Genomic DNA, 7,310 nt, shown 5'->3' with positions numbered 1-7,310 from the left:
AATCAGTTCCCTCAGTTATTTTCATGTCGAGGTCTACAACCTAATAAAACGTAAGTGTTACCTCGTTGAACAAACATGCAAATGTTTTAATAATAGGGTTTAACCTGGTATATTTAGTAATAAAACACAAAAACTTACCTGAGTAAATAATGGTTAATATATATATATATATATATATGTATAACATTGGTGTTATTTTATATCTAGTCAATGGATATTGCAGATATTTTCTTTTTCAGTCTTGTGCTGTATTGGAATTGTTATTGCAGTTCAATTTAAGTAATATCTACAAAACTAATTTTTAATAGTATACAGCTGGAGAAAGGAGGCAAATATGGTTGTTAATAAACTGATCTATATCGGTATGCCTTCTACTAGACTACACATATTTAACCTAAGTTGCTTTTAACCCGGGTTAAATTACCTCATGTAGATGCACTTATGTAGCATATTCAAGGAAAATATATGAATGAGATAGTTAAATGCTATATTCTCCATGTCAAACAGTGTTTTCAAAATGGAAAACAAATATCAGATATGGCAGTTGACCATTCATTTTATTGCAGGCAATTTCTAAAGCAGATTACACACACGAACACGAACACACACACACACACACACACACACACACACACACACACACACTGAACTGTAGAATACCATAAAACTACATATGTAAAAAGGTAAGTCCTCTAACTTGAACAAGAAAAATTTTACATTGATCCACAATAGAATAGATTTTTATGTATTTTTAGATTTATGTATATGTATGTGTAGTGTTTTCCCTAGCTTGTTTTAGCACGATGCAGCTCCATGCCTCAATAGTCTAGCACCATCTTGCCTTAATCAGCACCATGCTGCCCTAATATTAAATAAGCCTTTTTCACTAATTAATTCAAAAATTGCCTTTATAAAACACCCAAAAAGGTATTATTAATTAATAAAATATGCCTTTTACATCTTTTGCCATTCATTTATTAAAGCAAGCACATAAATTACATTAATGTTTATTTCAATTAATTTTTGTATATTTTTAATGAAAAAAAGTGGCCCGAAAATGCCCCAAAAGTGTTTGGTCTTCCATGCCTTTACAAATTTCTAGGGAAATCACTAATGTGTGTGTGCGGTCGACCACGGGTCACTACCCCCGGGCAGGACCGCTACATCCGGGTACGCCACCTTCGGGAACGATTGACTACTGCCACCTCCACAGCCGCAGCAATACCAGGTTTGCGCAGGATATCCGACCAGACCGTACGGAACCCGCCTACGTGAGGTAGGAATTCGTGCCAGACGTCAGTTCGAGGTGTCATCTTAACACCACAAACACCGTCGACTCCGACTGCAGTGGTGCCACCAGATTCATCGACAATGAGCGCAACTGCGATGGAGACAGGTGTGGTTCAGTGACGAGCAGCCCGATTTCTGCTCCGACGTCATGATGGAAGAATCCTTATCCATGTCGCGTGTATAGGCGTCGGTGGTGAACGAGTATGGCGGCAAAACTTGCGTGCAGGAAGTGGACAGATTCGGGGGGAGATGTCAGCGTGTTAGGCATCTCACACGTTTGCGCAAACTGGCAGAACTGACCTGGTCCACGTGCAGGGCAACCTGAATGCACAGTGGCTACATTGACCAGATCCGCCGGCACACACATCGTTCCAGTTATGGCCAACGCCAACGCAGTGGTTCCAACATGACAACGCCAGGCCTCACACCGCACGTCTCACAACGGCTTTCCTACAGAACAACAACATTAATGTCCTTCCTTGGCCATCGACATCACCGGGATTTGAACCCAATTGAGCATCTATGGGACGAGTTGGACCGACGCCTCCGACAGCGACAACCACAGCCCCAGACCCGCCCGAGCGTGGCAGCAGCCTGCAGGCCGAGTGGGCCACCATCCCCCGGGACGTCATCCGTACTCTTGGTTGCTTCAATGGCAGGCGGTGCCAGAGCAGTTGGTCAACACACGCGGATGCCACACCCGGTTTGACTCCAGATGACCTTGACCTTGGTGGTGTGTCCTATCACTTAGCTCACAATGGACTAGAGTGAATTGTGAACAATCCTGCAACATTTGGTAATTATCGGACTCACCATTCAATAATTAAATCAATTCTCCAAATGTTACGACAATGTGGTTTTGCGTTTCTTCTGTTGAAGAGTATATATATGTATACACACACACACATTAGTGATTTCCCTAGAAATTTGGCATATATATATATATACTGAAACAAAGGCACACACACATTATTTACCCTCTGCACCAAAGTAAATACTAAACACACGGGGGGGGGGGGGGGGGGGACCTATATTTTCTTACTGCAGGCCTGCTACAGACACATTTGCAAAACAAAAAACAGTTTAAAAAAGAATTTAGGCCTATATTATAATTATTATATGTGTGTAATTTGGCAGTATAAACGTTTATTTTAAAATTAAAAAATAAATAAATAAGATGTAGTAAGCTGTGGTATGGCAAAATAAATACAAGTATAGATAATATCCAAGCAACTAAGATTAAATGACAAAATAAAGACCACACAAATTTAATGATAAAGGAATATACTCTTTATTCAGAACTGGATGCATCGTTTTGTTGCGGGGGGGGGGTGGGGGGGGGGGGGGGGGGGGGGGGGTCTGGAAGACGAGGAATTGTGGTATTTTATTTACAGTATAATTTGGGATTTTACCACTGCCACAAGCTTTAACCATTGGGGGGGTGTTGTCTAATTAATCCTCTGTTGGTTCCAACAAGTAACAAAACATTAAAGTCAACGTAGTCACATTCTGTGAGGGAAGCTATGGAAGTCCATCAGGTTTTGTCGTTTTAATGACCCTACCCACAAGCGGCACTGGGGGGGGGGGTCGCTTGGGGGGGGGGGGGGTTTTTGAAATTTGTAAAACGATATTTTTTTTTAAGATCATGTTATGGTTTATGCAGCCAACTGACAAACATGTGTTAGGCATCGTGACCGTTAACTGTTGTAAAGGATCGACCAAAGTTGCCTCATTTCACTATTAAACCATACGTAACTAAGGAGAGCTTCACCGCGTCACGTGAATAAACAAGGGGTGGGGGGGGGGGGGGACAGGGGGTCGAAGTACCCGTATGTTTCGGTTACGAGAATTCTCAAAGTAATATACATGTAAGTATAAGCTAACGGTTAAAGCGCTCTAGCAGTAAAAAACCAAAGTTGGGGGGGGGGGGGGGGGGTGTGTGCGACTTTAACGGCATCGCATCAGTTTTTATCCTCCCTTTGTGGATTGTAAATTTGTTTGTATTCTCGTTTGCTCGCCTTCAGTAGGCCTAGAACTTACTGGGGGGTACGGAATAGGGTTCGACAAAGTAAAATTAAAAAGTGGAGGGTATGTGGGGCATCGGTGGTTATAGTGGTAGGCATACTCGCCTGCCCAGCGGGTGACCCGGGTTCAATTCCCGGTCGCATGCCCATTGGGTCATTTTATTTTAGACAATTAATATGGTTTTTTAGATGTGTGCGAATGGGGGGGGGGGGTATGGGGGGGGGGGGGGGGGGGGGGGGGTTTTTTTAAGTTTGGTGGTTGGCTTGGGTGGTGGGTGGGGGGGGGGGGGGGGAGGGGCAGGGTGGTGGGGGGGGGGGTGTGGGGGGGGGGTGGGGGGGGGGGGGGTGGGTGTGGGGGGGGGGGGGGGCGGTGGGGGGGGGGGGGTTTGGGGGGGGGGGGGGGGGGGGGGGGGGGGGGGGGGGGGGGGGGGGGGGGGTATAGGCTACTGGATGTCAAAACAGGGGTGGGGGGGGGGGGGGGGGGGGGGGGGGGGGGGGGGGGGGGGGGGGGGGTGGGGGGGTGGGGGGGTTTTTGTGTGTTGGGTGGGGGGGGGGGGGGGGGGGGTTTTTTGGGGGGGGGGGGGGGGGGGGGGGGGGGGGTGCGGTGGGGGGGTGTGGGGTGGTGGGGGTTGGGGGGGGGGGGGGGGGTTGGGGGGGGGTGGGGGGGGGGGGTGGGTTACACGTGGGGGGGGGGGGGGGGGTCATTGGAAGACGATGGAATTTGGTATAATGGAAATATCACTCCCATGCGTTAACCATTTTGTTTGCTAAATTTATCTCTGTTGGTGGGTCAACAAGTAACAACCTTAAATTCAAACGTAGTCACATTCCCCCCCCCCCCCCCCCCCCCCCCCCCCCGGTCTCTTATTCATCTGGTCTAAGTTCCCACATGTTTTTGCACATTGGGTTTGTTATATATCATTTATTGGTGTCGTTAAACAAAACAAACTTTGTTATATGTCTTTATATTCGATTGAATAAAAACCATTACAATATATTATATACAAAACTATATTTTTGTGCAATGGAATCTGCACATGTCTCAAAGTTTCATTTTGATCAAATACATTTATCTTTTTCCTTGTGATATGTAGATTATTCCTTTAATTACAAGCATCCAAATAATTTAAACTGCATCACCATATTAACACACAAGTGGCAGTTATTTTAGTGAATACACGATTAATACTAGTGTTTTCTTTGCATTTATTTGTAGCGGGGAAGGGACGTAGCTCAGTGGTACAGCGCTCGCCTGATGCGCGATCGATCTGGGATCGATTCCCGTCGGTAGGCCCATTGGGCTATTTGTCGTTCCAGCCAGTGCCCCACATTTGGTGTTACAAAGGCCGTGGTATGTACTGTCCTCTGTTGGATGGTGCATATAAAATATCTCTTGCTGCTAATCGAAAAGAGTAGCTCATCAAGTGGAGATAGCGGGTTTCCTCTCTCAATATCTGTGTGGTCCTTAACCATATGTCCGTGTGACGGAACATGCTCTTATCTTTTCGCCTGTGGCGAAGTTAATTGTTTTAGAGGGCCGTGTGCAGCTTGGTCACGTAATACGCCCGCGCGACGGTAGTCGAGCTGTTCCCAGTATGCACTTAGACCAGCTACGGAGGCCATGTGGCCAGTAGTTACGTAATACCTCCGCGCGACCGTGCACCCTAATACACACCCAGACCAGTTGTGGAGGCCATGTGGAGAGTGGTTACGTAATACCTCCGCGCGACCATGGAATCTCTAGCGATTGGCGACAGCTAGTCTGACCATCTAAGAAAAATATGCCGTCTTGGTCGCTGTGGAAATATCACATGTAGGTATTCGGTACCGCCTTGTACCCCCAGGCGATATTCGGTTTTATAATAAATAACTAGGATTTTAGATATATCGAGGAGAATCATTGGAAGGCCTTCGGGGAACGTTAGTCCGACTGGACTTGGTAAATATATATTTCTGCTCTGTTGTATAACCTTGATGTGATTGATGTGACTTTAAATATTTTAATACTGTATTATACCAATATTATTTAGACAGTGTTTCCGGTAATCTGAGGATTAAATTGTAGGCTTCACTGTTCTAAAATTATTAAAGCTTAACCAGTCATCCTAGAGGACCTAGGTAAACTGTAGGTTATTGTCTTTATTGGGATATGTACCAGTATTAATTCTGTATTACAAGGTTACTGAATGAGTAGTTAAGGGTTAATTAAAAAAATTAACCAGTTAGGAATAGAGTTGTAATTCCTTTATTAATTAAGTTCCCTGGAAGCGTTTCTCAATTATCACACGTGTGTGTGTTGTATCACGGTGAAGTGATTAGAATATTGTGTAAACTAGACACCTAGTGATTAACTAATTAAGTGATTAGTTCTGGGTTGTTATTATTGTTGTTGTTAATTAACTACTGCGGCAAGTACATTTGTCAGCGTAGGGTTAATACAGATTCCAAAGTGTATTGTGTTTTGTTGTGTTTTCTAGTGAACTAAACGTGCTATATATATATACTTTATATAAGATCGTATCTCTGATACCTAGAGCCGAGCCACTCGGGTATTGGACTGCCCGATACAGAGAGATCTAATAGATATACAGTTAGAAGAGATATTTGGATAATCGTGTTTTATTCAGTTACGGGTATTATAGGATCACCGTGACAGTCCGACTCCATATAACCCTAAATAAAATGTGTTGAGTGCGTCGTTAAATAAAAACATTTCCTTCATTATTAGGGGCAGGGCCCATTTGGCTATTTCTTCTTGTAGCCAGTGCACCAGAACTGGTATATCAAAGACCGTGGTATGTGCTGTCCTGCCTGTTGGATGGTGCATACAAAATAAATGCCTTGCTACTAATGCAAAAATGTAGCGCGTTTCCTCTCTAAGCATATATGTTACAATTACCAAATATTTTGACATCAAATAGCCGATTATTAATAAATTAATGTGCTCTAGTGCAAAACAAATATTTATTATTGTTATTTTTATTTATTTTTTTTATTTTTTTTTATTATTATTATTATTATTATTATTATTATTATTATTATTATTAGCCAGTGATTCCTGAAAAATCCACTGTTTACGCCGAGTGGCAGCACTTTACAGTTTTCATATTCTCGAGTTCAGTATGTCGATTATTGTTAGTTATTTATCACAAATTATGTTCTAACAGCTAAATATTTTTGTATATTGACCAATGTACAAAAATATGTTTTGGTTAATAATAGCCTATTAGTTTGGTTTGACGTAAGAAGACAAGTAAAAGTCTTTTGGATAGATATAAAAAAAAAAAAAAAAAAAACCCACACAAACAAACAAAAAAAAAACCCATAATTTGTGTGTGCAATTATGAAAATAATCGGTTCAGAAATAACGAAAAAAGGCGATCCCTGTGGGAAAGACTATAAGTTTTTGTTTTACTTTATATAAAATAAATTTGTACCCATAATTGCAAATATACCAGGCGCGTGCGAGGGGGGGTTGGGGGTCGACCCCCCCCCCCCCCCCCCCCCGCTCAAAGCGATTTTTTTTTTTCATATCCGGATTTTTTATATTCCTGTGAATGGATATGGAAGTACTGAGATGTTATCGGGCTTCGCCAGACACCTCGACCCCCCCCCCCCCCCTGCAAAAATTGACACCTCCCCCCCCCCCCCCCCCCCCCCCCCGCACGCCCCTGTATACCCCAAGTTTTACTGATCTGGGATGTTTAAACTAACTTAGATCGGTACAACACAACCTAACATCTTAACTCCCTTTAGTTGTCTGTAGTTTTGGTTGCGTGGTCACGCTTCAGTAGGCCGAGGTTCACTTCTGCCATAGAGATATTATGTGGTGATTTTAGTCACAATGCAGTACGTAGTAGTTTACTTCAGTGATTAAAAGTATAGTAGGATCGACAAAATTAAATTTAAAAGTCTTTAAAGTAAGGCATCGGTGGTCTAGTGGTAGAATACTCGCCTGCCACGCGGGTGACCCGGGTTCAATTCCCGGTCGATGCA

At 43.5% G+C, this 7,310-nt stretch overlaps 1 non-coding gene across 1 annotated transcript; it reads left to right on the top strand.

Annotated features, from left to right (window-relative positions):
• The first annotated feature begins 7,239 nt into the window (after positions 1-7,239).
• Positions 7,240-7,310, top strand: Trnag-gcc. Its single transcript has one exon. It is a non-coding gene; the product is annotated as a tRNA-Gly (tRNA).

Source organism: Gigantopelta aegis, chromosome 8 (assembly GCF_016097555.1).
Source record: "Gigantopelta aegis isolate Gae_Host chromosome 8, Gae_host_genome, whole genome shotgun sequence".
NCBI lineage: Eukaryota > Metazoa > Mollusca > Gastropoda > Neomphalida > Peltospiridae > Gigantopelta > Gigantopelta aegis.
This window is presented reverse-complemented; position numbering and strand designations above follow the sequence as displayed.